This window comes from Bison bison, unplaced genomic scaffold (assembly GCF_000754665.1).
Source record: "Bison bison bison isolate TAMUID 2011002044 unplaced genomic scaffold, Bison_UMD1.0 scf7180017864066, whole genome shotgun sequence".
NCBI lineage: Eukaryota > Metazoa > Chordata > Mammalia > Artiodactyla > Bovidae > Bison > Bison bison.
Window position 1 is genome coordinate 6,656,987 of NW_011494638.1, and position 12,659 is coordinate 6,669,645.

The 12,659-nt window shown below is 43.9% G+C and overlaps 1 protein-coding gene and 1 long non-coding RNA gene across 3 annotated transcripts in view; one reads left to right on the plus strand and one right to left on the minus strand.

Annotated features, from left to right (window-relative positions):
- LOC104986298 overlaps positions 1-10,691 on the minus strand; it is a 121,343-nt gene extending 110,652 nt beyond the window's left edge. The window contains exon 1 of the long non-coding RNA XR_825019.1: positions 9,227-10,691. This is a non-coding gene — a long non-coding RNA (uncharacterized LOC104986298). The remainder of the gene's footprint in view (positions 1-9,226) is intronic.
- LIPC (lipase, hepatic) overlaps positions 1-12,659 on the plus strand; it is a 163,482-nt gene that overhangs the window by 97,446 nt on the left and 53,377 nt on the right. The window lies entirely within an intron of this gene.

Consider the following 12,659-nt stretch of genomic DNA (forward strand, 5'->3'; position numbering starts at 1 on the left):
GGAGGGAGGGAAGGAAGGACTGTGTCCTGCTGTGTCAGTCTCAATCATATCTCACCATAAAACAGGGGACCCCAACCCCTAGGCCACGGACCGGTACCAGTCCTCAGCCTGTTAGGAATCAGGCTGCACAGTAGGAGACGAGCAGTGGGCAAGCAACAAAGGTTCATCTGCCACTCCCTAGAGCTCGTCTTATCGTCTGAACCATCCTCCCCACCACTTCATCCATTAAAAAACGGTCTCCCATGAAACCGGTCCCTGGTGCCAAAAAGGCTGCGACGGCTGCCTTAAAGGATTCTGGCTGTTCCACCCTCTTTTCAGTTTGTGCACTGGCTTTTCTTCCCCAAGCATTAGCCCAGAGCTATATGTTCACTGTTTTCACCGATGCACAGCTTGCACTGGGCCATCCACCCCATGTACTCTTCTTACTGGCATGTCTTATATAAAGGGACCCAGCCTCTGTGGTTGGTGATAACTAATAGTGCAATGCCCAAAAAAGTGTAGGGAAGAATAAGGAACTAATTTCCAGCTAATTCACCAAATCAGTCATCATCCCCAAACAGACTGACTCTGCTATATTCCAAGGAATAGCATCCCCTCAGACCAAGGGGCACCACACCTTGAAAGCTGGCTCCTCAGACTTCTGCTGGAATCAAACAGACCTCTTCTCCCACAGACTGGCCACTGGGACATCACACAAGTCTCTGAGCTTCCACTCCTCCACCTGCTCGAGTTAGGTGCTGATGCTGCCTGTTCAAGGCTCTAGGGGACCGAATGGAATTATCTTCCCAAGCACCTGGCTCTCAGTAGCCCTTATTGAATGGGCGCTTCATCATCTCTTTCTTCCAACCCAATCCCACTCATCAGACAGCACAGACCTGCCATACAGAGGACAGGCACTCTCCTGTTGGCTTACAACCTTCCGCAGCTTCCTAACCAGAGGCCTTGCTGGCATCTCTAGTTTTTGTCCCAGCCAAGTAACCCACAAGCAAAGCAGAATAAACAAGTGCCCATAGAGTGTGAGTACCAACCCAAGCTGTGAGAGATAATGTGGGGAGCAGAGCCAGAGCCTCTCTCTGAACCATGGATGTCCCCCACCCCCACCTTACCTGCGCCCCAGGCAGCCTTTTCCAAAGGGAGAGAACAGCTTTCTTAAGAAAAATCGTTTTTTTCCAAGCTGCATTGTCACAGAGAATGATATATGCCCCATACATTTTCCTGGATCTCACTGTCCCAACTTGTACAAAAACTCCTACTAGCTTATTTAATCTACAAGTATACCACCCTGCACACGTCTGATCTTGGCTGATCTCGGAAGCTAAGCAGGGTCGGGCATGGTTAGTACTTGGATGGGAGACCACCTGGGAATACCAGGTGCTGTAGGCTTTTGGGCTTCCCTCATAGCTCAATCAGTAAAGAATCTGCCTGCAATGCAGGAGACCCAGATTTGATTCCTGGGTTGGGAAGATCCTCTGGAGAAGGAAATGGCAACCCACTCCAGTATTCTTGCCTGGAGAATTCTATGGACAGAGGAGCCTGGCAGGCTACAGTCCATGGGATCGCAAGAATGGGACATGACTTAGCCACTAAACCACCACTATACAAATAATCAAAAACTGAACCCTCCATATGCCAGGCAATGTGCTAAAGACTTTACAAAGTTATTATTTAATATAAAGTACTATTGTAATGGGATTCCCTGGTGGCTCAGAAGTAAGAGATCCACCTGCCAGTGCAGGAGATGTGGGTTCAATCTCTGGGTCGGGAAGCTCCTCTGGAGAAGGAAATGGAAACACACTCCAATATTCTTGTCTGGGAAATCCTATGGACAGAGGAGCATGGCAGGTGCAACTTGTGGGGTTGCAAAAAAGTCAAACACAGCTTCGCGACTAAACAACTATTGTAAGGCCATGAGCACTGTGTCCATCTTATTTACTGGTTTATTCCTGGTATCTAACCTAGCACATAATTAATTAAGAAAAGGAGGAGGAAAGGAGGAAAGGAGAGAGGGAGGAAGAAATAGGATGTATGTGTGTATGTGCGTGTGAGTGAATGGATCATGAATGGAGGGAGATGATACTAATAAAATGCCTGGTACATTGTTGGCACTCAAGAAATAATAGCTTTCTCACTGTTCTACTGTCTTCGTACTTGATCCAGCAGGACATCTAGACACATCCTACCGAATTGAGGCTCCTGTACACTTTGTCACTCTCACTCACTTCATGGATGAGGGAGTTGAGGTTCTGAGGAGATGGCTCAGATTTGGGAAGGCCACAAGGCCACTTGTCTTGTAGCCAGGCCTGGGACTATGTCTCCCTCACTAGAAGCCTCAATGTCTTCAGAAATGACTGTGCCAAGAGCACCTGTTGGACAAATGGGTTTCCTCATGTACACCCTTTAGTCTAGTTTCTGATGACCTGCACCAGGCTGGTCCGAGGGCCCACAGGCAGCTGTCCTGAAACTCACACTGCCAATGATGTTGTCGACAAGTCAATGAGGACAACGGTGCTTCCTCTGGCTGTCACCTAGTGGACACACTCTAGCCCACAAAGTGCTGGCACACAGCGTCTCACTGCAGCTTCTCAATAACCATGCCTGGAAGGCATCATTATTATGCGTCTTTTAGAGATGAGGCCATTGGGGCTCAGTTAAGAGACTCCCCAGAGTCACTCAACTAATGCCTGGAAGAATCAAAACTAGAATCCAAGACTCCTGACTCCCCATCCTGGGTTTTTTCCTCTGCACTACAGAAAAAGATACAAAAGATGAATTAAATAACCATCCACATTCATATGTAATTCTAGCATGTTTCCAGATGAGATTTTCTAGGAGAAGACTCTTGAAAGTCCCTTGGACTGCAAGGAGATCCAACCAGTCCATCCAAAAGGAGATCAGTCCTGAATATTCATTGGAAGGACTGATGCTAAAGCTGAAGCTCCAATACTTCAGCCACCTGATGCAAAGATCTGACTCATTGGAAAAGACCCTGATGCTGGAAAAGACTGAAGGCAGGAGAAGGGGACGACAGAGGATGTGATGTTTGGATGGCATCACTGACTCAATGGACCTGAGTTTGAGAAAACTCTGGGAGATGGTGAAGGACAGGGAAGCCTGGCATGCTGCAGCCGGTGGGGCTGCAAAGAGTCAGATACGACTGAGTGACTACACCACCACCACCACCACAATGGGGCTCACTCAGCAAACATTCTCCAGACCTCAGGGCCAAAGTTCTTCCACCTCTGTTAAACTAGGCAAAACAAAATACACTAACCCAAAAAAGGTCACCAGAGAAACGTACTTAGCAAAGGTGACACAGAGAAGCACATGGAAACAAAAAACTCATCTTGTCCAAACTGATGACCATTTCATCCCAAAGGACACTCCACATTTCTCAGCCTCCTGCCCCTGAAGAAGTCCAGTTTTCACAGTCCAGAGCCCCAGATTCCACCCAGCACCACCGGGAATCAAGGAGTACATCTACTGGAAGCTTGGCAGATTCAGGTTTCTCTGCAACTCCACATCCCTTTCTGACAAGGAGCCATTTTGAAAGATGATACTCCCTTGATGTGAATTTTCCACCTGCCCCATTAAGGAGGCTTCCCTCGGAAAACATTTTTAGACCAACCCTGTTCCAGACATTTATTCCCAAGGACAAACTAGAACAAACTCTGCACCAGCTCAAACCTTTCAGAGCTCTGTGATGATCAGAATAGAAAGGGAAAATACTAGAACGAATGTGATTAATCCAAATATTCTCAACTGCCTTCAAAGCAAACCGTTCTTCTTTATTCTGGGAAGCACAGCTCAAGCAAAGCTGGCCCCTTTGGCCCTAATTCCCATTAGCCAAGCCAACCCCTTAAAAAACAAACAGACCTGAGAACAATGGGAGGAAGTCGAAGGTAAGAGGAGGAAAAGGGAAGAGGAAATAGGTACATGAAAGAAGGGGCAGGAGGATTGGAAAACAGACTGCAATTAGCCTGTGGCTCGTTTTATTACAAAAGGGAGGGCTCAAATCCCACAGCCCCCTCAAGGAAACCACTTAAGTTCATGCCTGTGCAACCAAGAAGTCTAAGGATGCTGGAGGCAGCCAGTACCTGTGTCCTGTCTCCACTCGCAAATGGCCAAGCACTGGCCTCACCATATGCAACCGCCTTTCTCTAGGGTGTGGAAAGAGGGGTATTTCCATTTCCAAACCTCAAAGCCATTTGCTCTCAGATAAACAAACATCTCCTCTGCCTCTGCCAGCTCCGCCCAGCTGGAAAGTCCTAATGCTAAATTAGTAGCATTTCAATCACATCTGTGACAAGTTGGCGACAGGCTGGGGTATGATGAGTGGAGCAATCAGCTGTTGTTACAGGAACGAGGCATGTGGACAGAATAATAACAGAATGCTATAGTAATAATCATCATTGTAATGGTCCCCATTTACATAACATTTTTAATTGCCAGGATAACTAAATGCGCAAGAGCACCCGTTTGCTGTCAAACAGACCGGACACAGAAGGCCTGTGCTGTGGCCCGGAGCTGCTTTCTTGACCTTTCTGAGCCTCAGTTTTCCATCTTTAAGAGGATAATGATCTCTGTTTCGTAAGGCTGTTTGGAGGTTTGAATGAAATAATGTCTATAAAGCATTTATACAACATTACAAGTATCCTAGTTGTAGAAATGTTGGTATTATAAGTAGTATTTTTATTATTTCAACTAGTCTGAAGTGTTGTTTCATTTTGCCCTTAACCTCACACAGGAGAGAAAGTTTTAACACAATTTGGCTGAAAGTAAAATAGAGACCCAGAAAAGTTAAATGTCTCTCCTTATAAAGATGAGTAGTTAAGGGGGAAGAAAGGACTGTGTGTTACTTTCCTTTTGTGTTTGCGACAAATTGCTACAAATTTAATGGCTTAGGATATTTTGCTGTTGTCACTAAATCATGTCCGATTCTTTTGTGATCCGATGGACTATAGCCTGCCAGACTCCTCTGTCCGTGGGATTTCCTGGGCAAGAATACTGGAGCGGGTTGCCGTTTCCTTTTCCAGGGGATCTTCCCAACCCAGAGACTAAATCCATGTCTCCTGCATTGACAGGCAGATTCTTTACCATCTGAGCCACGAGGGATGCCCTAAGATATTTAGCACAAGTTATTACCTGACAGCTAGACAAGTTGAAAGTCCTAAAATGATGGTGTCAGTGGGGCTGTGTTGCTTCTAAATGCTCTGAAGAGAATCCATTCCCTTGTCTTTTTCAGTTTCTAGAGGCTGCCTGCATTCCTTGGTTCATGGCCTCTTCCAATATGTTCAAAGCCAGCAGCCTAAGAAACCACGTGGCTACCTTGTGCCCATTTAGATAATCCAGGGTCACATCCTCATCTCAAGATCCTTAACTTAATCACATCAGCAAAGCCCCTTTTGCCATATAAGTTAACATACTCGGGTTCCGGAGATCAGGATGTGGGCAACTCTGGGAAAGGGTCATTAGCCTACCACAGACCGAGTCCTGTTCTGCAGAACATAACTAATTAGGATTTGTTTATTTCTGTTTTTGTTTTTGTTTTGCTTAAAACTATTTATTTAGCAAATATTCTGTGCAGGGCATATTTATAATTTATAACCTGTTCCTCTCTAGGCATAACTACATGAGAATCAAGCTTCATTAGTGTGAAATAGAAGAGGTCTGTACATACATAACCTAAAACAGCACTGAAATCCAGACTTTAAATGTGAAAAGAACTTTGAGAGATCATTAGCCAAAACTCATATTTTGTACTGGGGCAAACTCAGACCCAGAGAGGTAATATGATGTCCCCAATGTCAAAGAGTGAACTTATGAGATGTTTTGAGACCCTAAATTAGAACTGGAGGAATAAAAGCAAACGAAGAGACATCTTGGAAACAAATATCAACTGGCTAGAAATGAAGTTAAAGAGGTGTAGGAATCAGGGGTGCCTGAAGTCCATAGCATGGGAGTGTCATGAGCTCAGGATATATAGCAGAGGAAACATGTTTTCTAGGGAAAATAATGTATTTAATGTGTTCTGGAACTTGGACCTCTTTTTGTAGGACCAGCTAAGCAGCACTGTGAAATTTCCCAGGCAAGAATACTGGAGCGGGTTACCGTTTCATCACGTCATGTACTCTGACAACTATGGGCATGAAACTGTAACCTTCATCTGATAATCACTGATCAGTGCCTTTTTTTTTTTTAAGTGATATACTTTATTTTTTAGAGCACTTTCAAGTTACAACAAAATTGAGCAGGAAGTACAGAGTTCCAACATACCTCCTTTTCCCACACCCAACTTCCCCCACGGTCAACAGCCGGCACCTGAAGAGCACGCTCATCACATCTGGTGAACCCACGTGACACACCATCGCCCAGAGCCACAGTCTACATTAAGGTTCATTCTCGGCGTGTTACGTCCTCTGAGTTTCAACAAAAGGTTAATGACATGTATCTACCATTGTTGTACCATACAGAGCAGTTTCACTACCCTAAATCCTCTTTGCACCACCTGTTCACCCCTCCCTCCCCCTGTCCCCAGTCCTGGTTACCGATTATGTTTTTACTGAGTCTATAGATTTGCAGGCAGTGCTTTTTCTTTCCTGCTGACACTGAGTTAGGCCTCTGGCTGATTACAAGATTTTTCTCTTAACCCCTGATTTTAAGCAATTTGATTATGCTGTGCTTCAGCACAATTTTGTGGGTTTGGTTTTTTCTGTTTTGTTTCTTAACATCTATGTGCTTAAAGTTTTCATCAAATTTGGGCATTTTTCTGCCATTATTTCTTCAAGCGTTTTTTTCTGTCCCCTCTTTCTTCATTGGAATCTCCAGCTACATGAACGTGAGACCATCTTAAACTGTTCAGAGCTCCCTACTGTGCTGTTTACTTATTTTCAGTCTTGTTTTCTCTCTTTCACTTTGGATAGCTTCTACAGCTAGGCCCTCAAGTCCACTGACCTCCCCTTCTGCAATGTCTATTCTGTTATTAATCCCACCCAGTGTATTGTTCATTTCAGACATTATTTTCAATCTCTAGAAGTTCAATCTGTATTTTTTAAAATCTTCCACACTTTTTGCCATGTTTACACGTCTTCCACCTTCTTGAATATATAAAACATAGTTACAACAACTATTTTAATGTTGGGTTTTTCTCATTATAGGTTGTATTTCCCTACTTCTTTGCATGTCTGGTACTTTTAGCTTAGAGAAGACAATATGAATTTTACCTTGTTAGTGCTAGATATTCTTGTATTAAATATTCTCTAGCTTTGTTCTGGGATGCAGTTAAACTACTTTACAGTAATCTTTTTGGGAGTGCTTTAAAACTTTATTGGATAGGACCAGAGGAACCTTTAGGGCATATTAACCTTACTCTGGAAGTGGTAGCCTTTTATTTATTTATTTTACTATCTGTTTATGTATTTGGTTGAGTTGGGTCAGGTCTTAGTTGCAGCATGCAGGGTCTTTATTGCCTCATGTGGGATCTTTCACTGTGGCACAGGCTTAGCTGTGAGCTTGGGATCCTAATTCCCCAACCAGGGATTGAACCCATGTCCCCTGCATTGAAAGGCGAGTTCTTGACCACTGAGCCACCAGGGGAATCCCAGGAACTGATATCTGGGAAGTGAATAATTTAGTCAATGCCTTATGTTTACATGTTTTTTTCACGTCTGCTGGTGGAACACAACTCCTCCCAGCCTCTGTGAGTGCCAGGGGACTGTTCCCCTTGATCCTCTCTGCTCATTCTTTTCCAGCCTCACACAGATTCCTCACGTGCCTGTGCTAATCTCTGTCAGCGGAAGACTAAAGGGAGGCCCTCTGCAGCTCTCTAGAGCTCTCCCCTCCTAGAACTCTTCTCCTGAAACTCAAACTGCCTCGGAATTGCCTCCCAGCTTTCTCTCCCCCTCCACTGGGAGGGGCCTGTGAGATGGAAACTCTTTATCTTACAAAATGGTTGAGCTCTCTGCATTCATCTCCCCTCTCTGTCACATGCTTACAACCAAGTATTTGAAAACTGCTTAATTATACTTGGCCCAGTTGTTATAAGGTGAGAAAATCAATCTGAATCCTTTTTTCTTTTTCTTTTTAATGCACACCATACATTAATGCTGGGTTTCCATGGTGGCTCAGACAGTAAAGAATCCAGGGAAACCCAGGTTTGATCCCTGGGTTGGGAAGATCCCCTGAAGAAGGGAATGGCAACCCACTCCAGCATTCTTGCCTGGAGAATTTCATGGACAGAGGAGTCTGGCAGGCTACCATCCATGGGGTTGCAAAGAGTCAGACACAACTGAGTGGCTTTCACTTCACACATGTTAATAATCAAGACAATTTAGCTGTTTTTCTCAAGTATGTGTCAGAGTTAGCATATAACCCATATGTGACAATATTGCTGTGTTTTTAGTCATTTTATATTTAAGAGTCCAAAATATATTATAGGCATAAAATATTAATGTTTGTGAATGTCAACCAGTTTTTAATTTATATTCCTTCAGAAACACGATATCCTTGTCATACACACTAATCCATATCACTGAAAACAACCAAAGATGAAAATTCACGAACAGTCTCACCTCTATGTAAAAGTACAAATTGCCCTGAAAACCTGCAGGTCAAGTTCTCAACTTTTGAAAACAAGCAGAAACGTTCCAGAGCAGTCACCGTAGCCATGCATTTGAGCTTTGTACTTACACGTTGTTTTGTATATTTATACATATTTATAGCTCTAGATTTGAGACCTGAATTCTTATTCCATCTTGGCTGACAGCAGAAGTCCTTTGGTATACACTTAGGAATACTAGAATTTGGGCTGGCTCTCTTAAAACCATTCAACCAATCTCAACCCTGTATTAAGATTCTTAACAAGACTGCTGATGTTATTAACAATTACAAAATGCCATGCCCCACACTATCCATTACCACACTAAAGTCTCTCTTCAGCACCATATTTAAGTAGAGTCGTTCCCTACCTCACCTTATCCTCTTAAAAAAGGAAAGTTCCCTGATGTTTTAATAAAGACCTAACATTTCTTTGGCACAAGCCCCAGGCCTCTTGCCTCTAACTCTCTGAGAGTTGTACCCCTCTCTACATTACATGACATAGCACACTCAGCTGAACAATATTTCATCAAACCAGTATTGTCATAACATTCCACATCCTCACCCAGAAGGGCCTATAGCCCTCAGCCTCTCACGCGACAAAATCAAATCCAAGATTAAACCCTAAAAATACCTTTCTTTTCTGAAGCAAACCCCTTTGGAAGTCTCACAAGATTTTAAGAGAGAATTTTCAGACTGTATGTTCCAGTTTGAGAACTGCAGCCTTAGAGAATAGCAGGGATGTTTGAAGCCCTGCCCACAGTTCCAGGAAACACCCTTTGTGTGTGAGCTCCTTTCCCACACAGATGTGAGAATGAGGCTATGACCCTGGAAACGGAACACAGGAAGACAGAAACCCTGCTGAACATATTCTCGCACTGACATTAGATACAAAAACACCCATAGGCTGGATCTGCTGTCACAGTCCAAGAAAATAATAATGTGTAAGCATTTCAAAGTGGTTTCATTGACATTCTCACCTGATCCTGCAAAAAGTCTGTAAGCAAGAGAGGCTGGCAGCACAGTTCCCAGCAAAAGATGAGGAAAGTGAGGCTCAATGGTGAATGAGGTCAGGCGGCTACTTGGCGGCAGAGTAAAAACCTGAACTTCTAGGGTCTTCTAACTCTAGGTCAAAAACTCTTCCCATCACGCCCTGCTTCCTCTCTCCCTGTATTAGGAAGCAACCTCCAGATTCCGCGTGGATCCTAGACCAGGGTTTCTCCACTGCAGCTCCACTGACATTTGGGGCTGGAGAATTCTTTCCAGATGTGAGGGTGGAGGGCACGATCCTATGCGCTGTAGGATATTTAGCAGCACTGCTGGCCCCCACTCACTAGATGCAGTAGCACCTCCACTCCTGGTCCTGACAACCCACAACATCTCTAAATGCTACCATACCATCTAGTGTCCCCATTAGGGGAGAGGGGAAAGGGAGACCAAAAATAGTACCCTTCAGTCGAAAAGCACTGTCTTAAATGAAGCCTAAGGATGCTGTGCAAAGTTTGTTCTGTAAAAGGAGAGACAGAAAAGCAAAAAAGGAACTTGTGCTTATCCAATGAGTCTGGGACCTGGAATCCAGCAGTGAGGTCCTGAGAATTGTTCAGCACCTGGGAGTTAGCTAAAAGGTTCTCTTCTTTTTTTTTTTAATCATCTCATGTTTATTAACTTTGGCGCAGTTGAATGATATTCAAGCATTTTTAAGCTTTAGGGGTAATGTTATTCAAAAAGTTTCTGATACTTTTTCCTTTTACAGAAAGTTATTAATAGTTTTTCTTGGCCATACCCTAAAGTTAAGCTCTTGTGTTCTCATTCCCCACCCCTTGAGGCTCAGCTAACTCTGAGTGGCCCAAACTACTTTCCAAGGAGACATTTCCAGGAGGCAACACAGAATTAGTTAACCTGACCAGAGGCAGTGTGACATAGTATTATAATTATGATGCAGGCTCTGTTCAGGCAACACCATGGATGAACAACACATATTATTAAGTGAGTGAAGTTAGGCATAAAAAAAGCACATGCTGTATGAACCCACTTACATGAAGTACAAGAACAGGCAACACTAATCTCTGGTGACTGAAGTCAGAAGAGTGACTAAGTCTGCAGTGTTTGTTACCTGGAGACAGATTTCAGAGGACCATCTGGAAATGGAAATGTTCTGTCTTGCTCTAGGTGGTGGCTACAAGATTGCAAACAGAGGTGGAAACTCAGGTCTACATTTAAAATTTGTGCACCCAACTGTGCATGAATTATACTTCAGATAAATAGATAAGCTTTATCACCTCCATAAAGAATGTCCACTCTGGAGCCAGACTGCCCGGGTTTGAAGAGGACTCTCCTACCTCAGAGGGTTTTGTGAGAGGTCAGTAAACTGTGTGGGGTACGAGAAGTATGCAGTGAGTATCAGCATCGTTATAATTAAAGGGACCACACTTCTAACCAGCAGCTAAAGCTAAGCATTAGGAGAGGTGCTTCTGCATGGAACTAACTTCACTCAATGTCACGTTGCAGCCTGGATGGGAGGGGAGTTTGGAAGAGAGTGGTTGTACACATATGTCTGAGTCCCTTTGCTGTTCACTTGAAAAAAATCATAACAATGTTAATTGGTTATACTCCAATACAAAATAAAAAAAAAATTTAATAAACTGAAAAAAATAGGAGAGGTGCTTCTAGGCCCCTCTGTTGTCACCTCCTTCCACCCTATCACTGCACTGAACACAGAGTGGTCCATGTGGTTGAGGCAGGACAACTCAATTAATCCCTTTCCTTTGTAGGTACCCCCACCCTGGTCTTCAAGACAGACAGACACATCTGCCATGATTCTGTCTTGTTTCACTCCTCCCAAATTCTCTCAGGAGGCGTAGTTAGGCTCTGCCCCCGTCTACAGAGATCTTCATCAATAGACTGAATATTTACAGAACACAGCATTTCTGATCAAATACTTCATTCCGCTGGAGACAAGGGTATTGTACTGTGTCCCCTTATGAGTTATTCTTGGCAGAAGCAGCCCTGGCTCTTATCATCCATTTCTTTACGTTTTAAGGGCTTGCATTAGAAGAACAGCTATGGAACAGATGAAATGAGGAGCAGATGGGATTGTTCTGTACCTTTCCCCCAGCTGTTTCTTGGTAGATTTACCCCAATATCCTTGTCACTATGTGCTCTTGCTATCTTTTATTCTTCTCTTTGAAAAGTGGTTCAGTCCATAGGAAACAAACACAAGACTATGTAGAAAGAACATTAAATGGTGTGTCGGGAAACTTGGACGCTGGATCCATTATCCAGATGCATGAGTGGTTTATATGTGTTTTAACCTTTCTGCACCACAGTTTTTGTTTTGTTTTAACCTGTTAGGTGAGTGATTGTGGTTTATGAACATATGTTAGCCATGGAAGTCCTCCTAAAAACAAGACTTCCAAAAAAAAAAAAAACAACAACCCTGAAAGCAGTGTTGTTTGGGTTAAAACAGAGGTGGACATCAGGAACCTACCCTCAAATTCTGCATCCCCTTCCCACCCACCCACAGCAGCCCCCAAAGTACCTCCACAGGGCCCTTGGGCTTAGGATCCTAGGAACACAATTTAAAAACCATTACATTTGGTCTTTTCTTAAAATCATTTCTCAGCCAGGTAAAATACTGGGTTTTCTAAAGGGTCCTCCTCTCTATTTATTCCACAATTTTAATTCACAGACCCTCTGGACTTTAAGAAAACACATAAGTAAAATCCTATATGACATATCTGCATGGAAAAAGCTGGAAGGGAATACACCATAAAATTAAGGACAGCATTCATCTCTGCTGTTGCTAAGTCGCTTCAGTCGCGTCCGACTCTGTGAGACCCCATAGACGGCAGCCCACCAGGCTCCTCCGTCCCCCGGGATTCTCCAGTCAAGAACACTGGAGTGGGTTGCCATTTCCTTCTCCAATGCAGGAAAGTGAAAGTGAAGTCGCTCAGTCATGTCTGACTCTTCGCAACCCCATGGACTGTAGCCTACCAGGCTCCTCCGTCCGTGGGATTTCCCAGGCAAGAGTACTGGAGTGGGGTGCCATTGCCTTCTCTGAGGTCACT